Source organism: Petaurus breviceps, unplaced genomic scaffold, assembly GCF_028583685.1.
Source record: "Petaurus breviceps papuanus isolate PSGF00001 unplaced genomic scaffold, PetGlider_PUasm1.0 90750, whole genome shotgun sequence".
Classification (NCBI taxonomy): domain Eukaryota; kingdom Metazoa; phylum Chordata; class Mammalia; order Diprotodontia; family Petauridae; genus Petaurus; species Petaurus breviceps.
In genome coordinates, this window is record NW_027187335.1 from 8,187,131 (window position 1) to 8,199,462 (window position 12,332).

The window sequence follows — 12,332 nt, forward strand, 5'->3', positions numbered from 1 at the left end:
GCTTCCCAATGGCCCGGACAGTTCATTCAAAATAAGCTAAGTAAGAGCCTGCTTTGTTTCTGTATAGCTTATGGATACTTACTTGGTGATGATTTGTTTCATGAACCAGATGTTCTGAAATTTGCACTCTTTGACCTTTGAAGTTTGAGGACCTTTGCCACTGTCTTACCAAAATGGTTATATTAGGGAGAAGACATGATTGGGGAAGATATCTTCCTGCTTTGGGGGAGGAGGGGTGTGCTCAGGAGCATGTCATTTATCAGAATTTCCACAATGGCAGAGTTTTATAGATACACTAAGGGAGGATGGGACAAGTAATTTGGATCACATCTTTTGCTGATTTCTAAACTTTTTATAATCTTTAAGAAAATAATAGTTTAAATACCTCACATTTCTACAGTGTTTTAAAGCTTGCAAAGTATTTTCTTGACAATAGTTTGATATAATAGCACAGATATCATTCCCCATTTTACATCCTCCCCCCCCCTTTTCCGATTCCTTTTCTGTGTTGTCTCTCTTCATTAGATCATAAATCCCTTGAGGGCAGAGACTTCCTTTGCAATTGTGTTTGTATCCTTACCACTTAGCAGTTTCTGGTACATAGAAGGTGCTTAACAAGTGTTTATTGACTGTAAGAGGAAAGTGAGGTGCAGAGACAAAGTAACAGGGTCCTAGATCAAGATCTGCAAGAGACCTGTGGGACCATCTAGTCTCTCTCCCCCATTTTACAGATTTGAACTCTTGAGAATGTATTTATTTATTCATTTTTAGCTTTCAACATTCATTTTCACAAGATTTTGAGTTCCAAATTTTCTCCCCATCTCTCCCCTACCTCCTACCCCAACATGGCAAGCATACTGATTACTGATTCCCAGAGTCTGTCCTCTCAAATATTCCCCCCATCCCTTCTCCTCCCCCCTTCCCTCTTACTTTCTTGTAGGGCAAGATGGATTTCTATTAACAGTCTGTATATATTATTTCCTGGTTATATGTAACAACAACTTTTTTAAACATATGTTTTTTTTTTAATTTTGAGTTCCAGGTTCTCTCCCTTCTTCTCTCCTCACCCACCTCCACTGGGAAGACAAGCAATTCATTATAAGTTGTACATGTGTAGTTATGCTCTGGAGTGCTGGTGTGGCAGAGCTTGTTGAGGCTGTGGAGATACAGATTTGAAAACTGAGCAAAAGGAGCTTAATTGTTCAAGGTTACACATGTAAGAACAATCAGAGGCAAACCTGAATCCAAATCCTCTAACTCTTAAGACCAGTCACCTTTTCATTATACCATGAAGGCACAGGTAGGGACAGTCAAACCTAGATCCTCTAACTCCAAGACCTCTTTTCTACCAAACCATGTTGCCTGTTGGAAGAAATTGATTGTATTTCTAAAGGGTCTTGGCAATGTACTGCCAAGGCTCTTTAATATTTTATGTGTTAAAGAATAATCTAAGTTATGTAGATCTGAAGCCTGGGAGAAAACAAAACAGAAGTTTAAAAATTAATATACACATATAAATAATAATATTTGATATCAAGCAGTGCTTAATAATAACAGCAACAATAATAGCAATAAATAACATGTATGTAGTACTTACTACATGCCAGGCAATGTGCTAAGCACCTTACAAATATCTCATTTGATCCTCACAACAACTCTGTTGTTGGTTGTAGAAAACTGAGGCCAATAAAATAGGTCAATTGACTTGCCCAGGATCATGAAGCTGGCTGAAGCTGGATTTGAAATCAGGTTTTCCTGACCCCAGGACTGGTGCATTATCTATCATGCCACCTAGCTGTGCCAACAAAACAACTACATATATGATACATACATAATGCAGGCAATAAAGTACCCTTGCAGTCAATTGAAAGGGCCGCTAGGTAGCACAGTGGATAAAGTGGAGGCCTGGAGACAGGAAGACTCGTCTTCCTGAGTTCAAATCTGGCCTCAGATGCTTAACTGCATGACCTGGGCAGCTCATACAAGCCTGTTTCCCTTAGTTTCCTCATCTGTAAAATGATCTATAGAAGAAAATTACAAACGACTCCAGTATCTCTGCCAAGAAAACCCCAAATGGGGTCCAAAGTGTTGTGCACAGCTAAAAGTGACTGAAACAATCAATTGGCAATGCTGATAAAACCCAAATAAATACACAAAATCAGCAAACAGGTGACTTCAGAATTCAATTAAATCAGATCCTCTCCTGACAAAATAGACATGAGAAAGCTCCCCGTCCTTACCTTCACCACCACCACCTGTTTCAGATTGAAGTCTTATCTAATCACAAGCAGGAAGGAGAGTGGGGCTAGAAATCCAATCTGAAAGATGAGAGGCCTGGACAGCTGGACAGAGTTTGGTTGATATGACTGGCCGAGGGATGATAAAAAACAAAGGCATGATTGCCAACAGTTCTTACAAATATTGAAAGAACAGAGACATCTTAGATGTGGCAAAGTCAAGGATAAAAAGGAACATCTCTGTCTGACCATCTCTAACACTAACAAGAGAACTCTTTCCATATTGATTGAATTGGGAGATGAAAAGGAAACAAACAACTCCAGGGAAGATGACAGAATTTGGTACTCAGAAGGTGACTGAGTCATTTCCAGTTAGATTTTTGGTCTTTTGAAACTTGACAACAAGCTAGTTATGACAATCATTCAACTGCAGTTTCGTTACAAACCAGGAAATTCAAACTCAGTGAAATGAAATCATGCTCAAAACTAATATCCATGTCACCTTCTCTGCTCAAGAAGCTTCAGTGACCCCCTACTGCCTTTAAGATAAAATATAGAGATTCCTCTGCTTTGATGTTCAAAGCCATTTAGTGTCTTTCTCCAGTCTATCTTTCCAGGCTGATACATATTATTTCCCCTCCTCTACTCAATGCTCCAGTCAAATTATCTTATATAATGTTCCCTGCATATGACACTATCTTCCACCTTGATATCTTTGTACAGGCTGTCCCTTCCCTGTTGCCTTAATAGCATTCCTAGCTCCTATTTCAAGGTTCAATTCCCATAAAGAGGTCTTTCCTAATTACTCCAAATTTTAATGGCTCCCTCCCCCATAAAAATTAACTTTGTCTGTTTGTGTATATACAAATGTAGATAGATTGATATAGATGATAGAAAAACAGATGAGATAGATAGATATAGATAAATAAATGATGGATATATATACATATATACACACATATATAAGAGTAATTTTATGGAATTGGGAACAGTAACAATGTAATACATAATAAAAACATAATTTATACACAGATATATACATATACCTGTGAATATGCAAATGTATATACATGCATAAATGTGCTGTATATGCACCCTAAATAATGTCTATGTTGTCTTGAATTTTAAGTTTTGTTTACTCCACTAAAATGTATATTTCTTGAGGGAAGGGACTGTTTATTTTTGGTCTTTGTATGTCTGTTGCCTAAAGCAGTAGGTGGTGCATAGTAGATAGAGTTCTGGGTCTTCAGTAAGGAAGACTCCTCTTCCTGAGTTCAAATCAGGCCTCAGACACTTACCAGCTGTGTGACCCTGGGTAAGGCACTTAGCCTCAGTTTCCTCATTTGTAAAATGAACTGGGGAAGGAAATGGCAAATCACTACAGTATCTTTGTCAAGAAAACCCCAAATGGGGTCATGAAGAGCTGGACAAAACTGAAAGTGACTAAACAGGGGCAGGCAGGTAGCACAGGGAGTAAGAGCACCGGCTCCAGTGTTGAGAAGACCTGGAGATCGAATCCCGGGCTCAGACACTTAGCGCCCACCCAGAAACACCTGGCTGTGTAACCTTGAGCAAGTTACTTAACCCCAATTTCTTAGGGGCGGCCAGGTGGCTCAGCGAGTAAGAGCACCGGCTCCAGTGTCAGGATGACCTGGATCAAATCTGGGCTCAGATACTCAGCACCACACCTAGAAATAACTGGCCGTGTAACCTTGAGCAAGTTACTTAACCCCTATTGCTTAAAAAAAAAAAAAGATAGTGACTAAACAAAAACATCTCTATTACCACTGAAGAACTGATTAATCAATAAATATTGATTAAGCACCTACTCTGTGCCAGGCACTGTGCTAGGTGCTAAGGATACAAAAAAGGAAAAAGACCATCTCTAGCTTCAAGAAGCTCACAATCTAAGGTGATGGGGAGGATACAAAATACAAACAAGTATGTACAAACAACCTATGTACAAGATAAGTAAGGGAGGGAAAGCAGTAGAATTTAGAAAGTTTGGTAAAGGCTTCCTGTAAAAGACAACATTTAAGTTGGAACTTAAAAGAAGCCAACAGATAGAGAGGAGGGAGAGCATTCCAGACATGATACGCAGTCATAGAAAATGCCTAGAATTAAGAGGTGAAATGTCTTCTTGCAACAATAAGGAGACTTTTGTAACTGGATCAAAAAGAGTATATGGTGTGGGGGGCGGGGAACTGAGCTATGAGAAGACTGGAAAGGTAGAAGGGAGCTATGTTATGAAGGGCTTTGCACATCAGGCAATTTTGTATTTGATCCTAGAGGCAATAGGAGGCAACAGAGCTTGTTGAGCAGTATGGAAGGGGTGACATGATAGGAATTGTGCTTAAGGAAAATCACTTCAGTAGCTGAATAGAGAATGGATCAGAATGAGGAAAGACTTGAGTCAGGCAGACTCACCAGCAGGCTATTAAAATAGTCCAGGAGTGAAGTGATGAGGTACTGGAGTGGTGTCAGTGTCATAAGAGAAAAGAGGGAGTATTATAAAGATGTTGCAAAGGTAAAATTGGCAGGTCTTGCCAACAGATTGGATGGGAGGGGAGAATAAAAGATAGTGAGAAGTTGAGGATCATATTTAGGTGGTGAGCTTTATGGACTAGGAAGATGGTGTTGCACTCTAAAATAATAAGAGAAGTAGACAGGGGGTAGGGTTGGGAGTAGGGTGGGATCTTAGGAGGAAAGAAAATAAGTTCCATTTTGGATGTATTGGATTTAAGACGTCTACTGGACATCCAGTTTGAATGTCTGAAAAACAGTCGGAGATGCAATATTGGAGGTTACCAGAGAGATTGGGGTGGGATAAGTAGACTTGAGAATCCTCAAAACAGAGATGGTAATTAATCCTTTGACATTGATGAGATAATGTATTATAGAAAGAGAAGAAAAAAAGGGCCCAAGGCCCCAAGGAATACCTATGGTTAGATGACATGATTACAGATCACAAAGATCTGTAATCATACATACAGATCTTCATACAGTGAAGATCCAGCAAAGGACATTGAAGAGAGGTCAGATAAGTAGGAGACAAACCAGGAGAGAGTGGCATCCCAAAACCCTAGAGAGAAGAGAGTGTCAAGGAGAAGAGGGATAGAAGCGGTGTCAAAGGTTGCCGAGAGGTCAAGGAGAAAGAAGATTGAGAAAAGACCATTTGGATTTATCAACTAAGAGATCAATGATAATCTTGGAAAGAGCAGTTTCAGTGGAATGCTAAGACCGAAAGCTGGATTGTAAGTAATTAAGAAGAGAGCAAGGGGAGAAACTGGAGGCACCTATGCTAGACAACCTTTTCAAGGAAATTAGTCACAAAGGGCAGAAGAAATATAGGATGACAGCAAAGAGAGAAGGATCAAGTGAGTAGTTTTGTTTTTCAGAGTGGGGGAGAAATGAGCATGTCAGTAGGCAGTAGCGAATGAGTCAGTAGAGAAGGATACATTGAAAATAAGTGATAGAATGGGGATAAACAGAGGGGGCTATCTTTGGAGGAGACAAGATGGAATAGGTTCAATTGAAAACCATTTTCTGGTCTACTAAATGGGAACTTTTGTATTATGGGGCCAAGAAGATTAGTCTATACTAGGTTCAGGCTTGGGAGAACCTGGCTTGCAGTGGGACAGAGGCCTTATCATCTTTAGCTTGTTAAACCCTGATCTCAGTGCTCTAGGGACAATTTTTTTTAATTTAGGTTTATGCTAAGATCTAGAGTTTCAGCAAAGGGGAGGTGGTATTCAATTTACAATATTAATCAGGATAGAACAGGTAAATATTTCCTACATATGGAAGAAAAGCTTGAAACAAATAGAGTGTGCCAAACATAATGCCTAAGGAGGCCCCAGGCTTGGGAACAATAGGTGTTTAATGAGTCTGTTTCTGGGTATGAATAATGGTGGGACCTACTTTTCAATTCAGAGCATGTACAGGTATTCTATGACTGTTCCATATCTGTTTCCTGTCTGAGGAAAAGGGACCTTTTGATTGGCTACTGATTAAAACTGAGTGTGCATACAAAAGACCCCAAGGACTCTACATTAGTCTTTTTTCCTGGTAACAGTCAAAGCAAGAACTACTATACAACTCTGAACAGTAAGAGAGATAGCACCAGCATCCATAGTCTCCTCTCTCCATGTGGAACCACACATGGCCATGAATATATTATGCCTATATTCTTTCCTTCCATGTTTTTGTTATTTCCAGTTCTTAGGTAAAGGAATTTTGGAGATGGCTATGATTCATGTTAATTTTGAAAGGTCAGAAGAGTGAGCCACCAGAGGTCCAAGAACTATAGTCCATGACAGAGTTTTCCAGTGGCTAAGCAAAGGTAAAGGCCCCAGCTCAGTCCTAATTAATCCAGCTCAACAGTGACTTAACCCAGTAGCCAAAACACCAGGTCCTATAGCAAAAGAGCAACTTACAGAGCAGCCTGTTATAATTAGAAGTGAAATTGGTGGGGCAAATTTTTTGTAACAACCACCTTTAAGTTTGAACTCGCTCTCCCCAGGGACTAAGGTTTATAAAGGAATGTGTGGTCTTGGTATTTGGGGAAAATGCTTTGTAACTTCTATTCTTAGCTATATCTTCTCAGCAAATATGTCTTTGTAAAAGCTATTTGTAGTTACTTGATTAAATTGATAGTTTGCCACTAATAATACCATCACAGATGTTGAAAAGATATTAGCTGGTACTGGTTTGATGCTACTACATAGATAAATGGTAATTTTTACTTTGGGATGATAATGCAAGAATAGGAGCTTAAGCCAATAATATTAGGAAACAAATATATAACCTTCTATATCTCTGGGGGATATGTAACCAGATGCCTACAGATGATCTCTGACTTGTTGGTGCCAGTGTATATTGGAATAAGGACCCTCAGAATCATGAATGCTATATAGAAAAGACTTTTGCAAGTATTCATGATAATATGACAAACCAAATGAGGGACCATGCTGACCATTGTTATACTGACCAGCAAGTTGGCTTTTAATGCTATCTAAACGTGAAGCAATGTGTGGGACTGCCAGCTAAGCAGTTTACGTCACACCTCAAATCTTCACTAAATCTCTAGGTAGATGTCTTCTAGTAAAAAACAAATAGGCCAAATTTAGGAAATTCCTCTTATCAAAGCCTGTCTTCTCCAAGAACACAGAAGTAGTCATTGACGAGTTCTTCTCTCATTCACCATTTATCTCTGACCCAAAGGTCCAGGGCCTCCAAACTTTCTAAGCTTAGAAACTCAACTCCAAGTCTATCCTATTTTTGGATAGTTATCCATTCACCTAAGATGAGGAAAGAGCAAACAGAAAAGTGGAAAAAGTAGCAAGGGGGCTAGGCATAATGTAACCTAGCTGAGTTCCTTTTAATTAACTACCAAGTGATATGTCAGCCCTTCCCCACCCTTCACTGGAAGTCTCAGAGTTCCATGATGCCCCACAAGGATGATCCCTATAAGCCACTAATTTAATCTCCACTAAGGTTCTAATAAAAGTTTATCAAGTTAAATGAAAAATTTTCCATAAAAGTTTCCAAAAGAAAGTTAGTAAAGGGTGAGGTTAATTAGGAAAAACAATTGCCTTCTGTTTATCAGTAGGCTGCTACCTCAAGAACTTTGCTTGCTTTACACTACTACCTTTCATGCATTCTACAGTCAACCTAAACCAGCCTAGTTGCTATTCCACACTTGTCATTCTGTCATCCCCAGTCTACCTAACTGAACCAACTGTCCATCATGCTTAGAAAGCTTTTCTTCCTCACCCAGGCCTCTTAGAACCTCTATCAACTTTCAAAGCTCAAGTACCATCTCCTTCAAGAGGCCTTTCCTAGTTTTCTTAGTTGTTAGACTATTCTCATCCCATCCAATGTATTGTTGAAAAATAGATATAGAAATATATGTATAATTTATATATAACATACATATGTAACATTTATAAATATACATACACATATATATATATATATTTATAGTTTACTTTTTTTATGAACATGTTGCATCCTCCCCTCCTTCAAATAAACTATAAACTCCTTGATGGCAGGCACTGTAATACTTTTATGTTCGTATAGTACCTGGCACATTGTAGACACTTTGTAAATTTTTCTTTATCAATTGAATTAAAGTCAGTACAGATTTTATCAAGATAATACTTTAAAGTTCAGTTTTGTTTTGGTCCAATTAGGAAAGAAATGCTTTCAGTAGATTTTTCAGATATTCTGTTTCGGCTGACAGGACTAAGGAAAGATTGTTGGTTTCGTTCTGTTTTAAAAAACAGATTCATCAATCTAACAATGTCCTGCTTACTAAATCTTACATTAATACTCCGAAATAAAGACCCTCTTCTCCAGTCAACCCGCCACCTTTCTGCTCTTCATATACTAATACCATCCTCACAATCATGCCCTTTCTCAGGCTGTTAAGCCTTTTGAGTATACCCTTTCTCCTCCTATCATGTTCTTGAATACAATCTATATGTTGAAACACAGTTCAAGTCCCACTCTCTATGAATGTTCTGGCCCATTTGGTTATCTTCATTATGTGAAATTCTTTTACATCTATAGTCAGGGCCACACAACTCAGCATCTCATTGGTCTCTGGTGATATCATGTATATTCATTTTTACCTCCCCAAATAGACTTTCAAGTCCTTATTGGCATGGAGCATTCTTGCTACTGCTAGTGTATTTCTGGGCACAGAGGATCATAAGATCAGAGATTTAGAGCTGGAAAGGACTTTAAGTGCTCCATAGCTATGCGGTCAATTGAAAAATCAATGTTTGGGTTTGTTTCAAGGTTCAGAAAATGATAGTAGTATGGTTTATTCAATTTTTTGAAGCATAGTTTGGCCCCAGCTCTTTTGATGAACACAGTATTTTAGTGACCACTTAAAAAGAGGGAAGAGTTAAATCTAAAGTAAAAATGGAACTACAAACTTAGACTTCAATGGTTCCTAAAATTCTATTAGTAAAATGATTTCATTCATGGAGTGCTCGAACTAGATAACCTCTTGCTACAGATAATTCATAATGTCTCAATCTTCCCTTTTTATAGCATTGATTTCAAGTTATTTTTTTTCTTCTTCTAAGTAAATGTTTCCCCCTCTCCCCTTGCAATCCAGCCTATGCTCTCTCTGGTCTTTAAAAGGAAGAAGAAGGGGGTAAAAAAGAAAATGTTGTCAGGAGACAATGCATTGTAGTAGAAAGAGCATTGAATTAGAAGTCAGAAGAGAGGACATGGATTCAAATCCCAGTTCTTCCATGTACTGTGTGAACAAGGGTCAATCACTTCCCCTCTCTGAACCTCAGTTTCCCTTCTCTGTAAAATGAGGGGTTTGTCAGCCCAAAGAAGAGATAAGGAATGGAACTTCCTACACAGGAGAAGGAATACAAATGTGTAATGTTGCAAACACTGCCAGATGCAGTTCCAATGTCAGTTTGCATTTAACTGAGAGAGTAGGAAATTGATATCAATAAGATTTTTAAAATACATTTTAAAATAGGATATAACTGTACTTGATTTCATTGTGGTTGGGAACTCCCTCTACCAATATAAATCATCAACTTCTCTACAATTTATAGTTTTAGAGAGTTGTCTGGGGTGCCATGGGGTTCAGTGACTAACTCCAGATCACACAGCCATTAAGGTAGAGAGGAAAGATTTGAACCTAGGTTTTCCTCATGCCAAGGTCAACTCAGAGACATTAATCTCTCTCTTCCATTTAGAGTCTTAAAGAATTGCCTTGATCCCTTAGAAGCTATGACTTACTCAGAACAACTACTTTAACTGAGGTCTTTCTGACTCTGAAGCCAGTTTTCTATTGACTATGCCATGTTGCCTCCCTGTGTTATATATAAAACCTAATTTTTTTTTAAGAGGAAGAAAGTAGATGATTTCTAAGATCACTTATTATTTGTTCCTAGCCAACTCTAAAGGTGTGGAGAAAGGAGGGATGGGAGAAAAAAAGGGAAATTTACATGATAATTTTATTATACATTTAAAAGGAATAGCAAGTTGTACATAATAGGTTTGCAGTTTCATGTGCAATAATCTTTTATTATATTATGTTATGGAAATGTTTGTTTTATTTCATAAATTGAAAATAAAATAAAAATAAAATTTAAAAATAGAATAAAATATTTGATTGTATAGTTGATTATAAATGGTTGACCCCTGTTTCACTTCATGGAACATTCATTAGAGACAAGTCTAATGGAGCCTCTACCCTTTCCTAGAATAGATGTAAGACCATTCACTGCCCAAACAATCTCAGTCTTAGAGGAGAAATGAAAATGTTTAGGACTCCCCACTTTGGCCATGATCTGATTTTTGATCAAAATAAAGGATGGTGATCTCTTTCCAGCATGTTTGTCTGAACATCCCAAATTTAAATTTCTACAAAATCATTGCTATTCATTGTGATTTGCAAGCAGATGAAAATTTGGAGCAAAGCCTTTGATTTAAAGCCTATACTCAGAAGCATTGCTTACCAAGTATGATGAATACTAATGAGGGGATTTACAAGGTTTATAGGATAGGCTCCAGTGACCATTGAAATGTTCCTACCCCTGAGTTTCAGATGAAGAAAATGTCTTTTCAGGCCCACTATTTACTCCTTGGGGGTTAAAAAAAAAGATAAAAACAACTCAAGTTTCTTATTTTTAAAAAATGGTTATTAAATAGACCAGCCCTAAAAAGAGTTGTGTGTGTGTGTGTTAGTGCTTGGTCTAGCTTTTTAGAGAATGCGGAAGAAACCATTAAATTTGTGATACTTCCCCAGGAAATATGGATGCATCCCACCTCCCATGCCTTGGAGATATAATGGACTATTGGTGCAGAAGGTTTCCTATATTGCCAAATATGATAATGATGTTAGTTGGTTTTACATATATGCTTTTCTTTGTTAAAGGAAGGTTTGTTGGAAAAGCAGAAAACTCAAAATGTCTGTGATAAAAAACAAAAAAGTATCAATAAATCCTTACTATTAAAAAAAAGTAAAAAATACCATCCCCCAAACCTTGGAGAATTAGGAGGCTATTGGTACAGAATGCTGCCTACAGACAAATGTGATAATAGGGTTGGTTGGTTTTACTTAAATCTTTTTCCTTGTTACAAGGGAAGGGTCACTGAGTTAAAAGTATATACAAAATGATTATGATAAGAAAGTATCAATAAAACTTATACACATGCACGCACACATGCACACACACTTGCAATCTAACAAGTCCAATATCACTATTGACTTTGGCCAGGACAGTTCAACTATGTATCAAATACCTCCATGAAGCCTTCCCACAATCATTGTAATTCATATTGACTGCACACTGCTGTGGGTTTTTATATTGTCCATTGTCTATACCACTTAATGGGATCTGATAAGATAATCATAAACATAAAACAATAATTAAACATAACACTTTGAGATTCATATAATATTTTATAATTGTTATCTCCTTTGATCCTCACAGAAATCTTGACATGGGCATTATTTTTCTTCTTGGTTTTATTTCACATCTCTAAGAGGTTAATTTTAAGAAGAGGAACTAGGTGGGGTAGGAGTTGGAGGAAAAAGTATGGAACAGAAAATAAATACAAGTTATGAATTGCTTTGCTAATGGTTTCATAACAACAACAAACAGAGTATAGGATGCTTTGTGCTACAACAATAAGATAAAATCTTAAAGATCAACATGTTCCCATGGCAAGGCTGAAGATTTCAATCTTTAGGATTTCGAGTTTAGTCTAAAGTCTTTGCTTTTTGGATGGTCCGCCGAATAGGCAGAATACAGAAGCATCTGGGCGATATAATGGATGGAGTATTGGACATGGAAGACCTAAGTTTGAATCTGACTTCAGAAACTTAGTAGCCATGTGACCCTAAGCAGGTCACGCAGTCTTTGATGCTTCAGTTTTCTCATCTCTAAAATGGAGATGACAATAATAATACCTATTGCATTATTAATTATCAAAAATAATTGAAAAGTATTTGCTTGTTATAAAAATGCAAGCTATTATATTATGATTCTCCTTCCCACTGTACAGAAACATATGGAGTTGTACTTCTTTTCAGACTACTTCACTAAATGA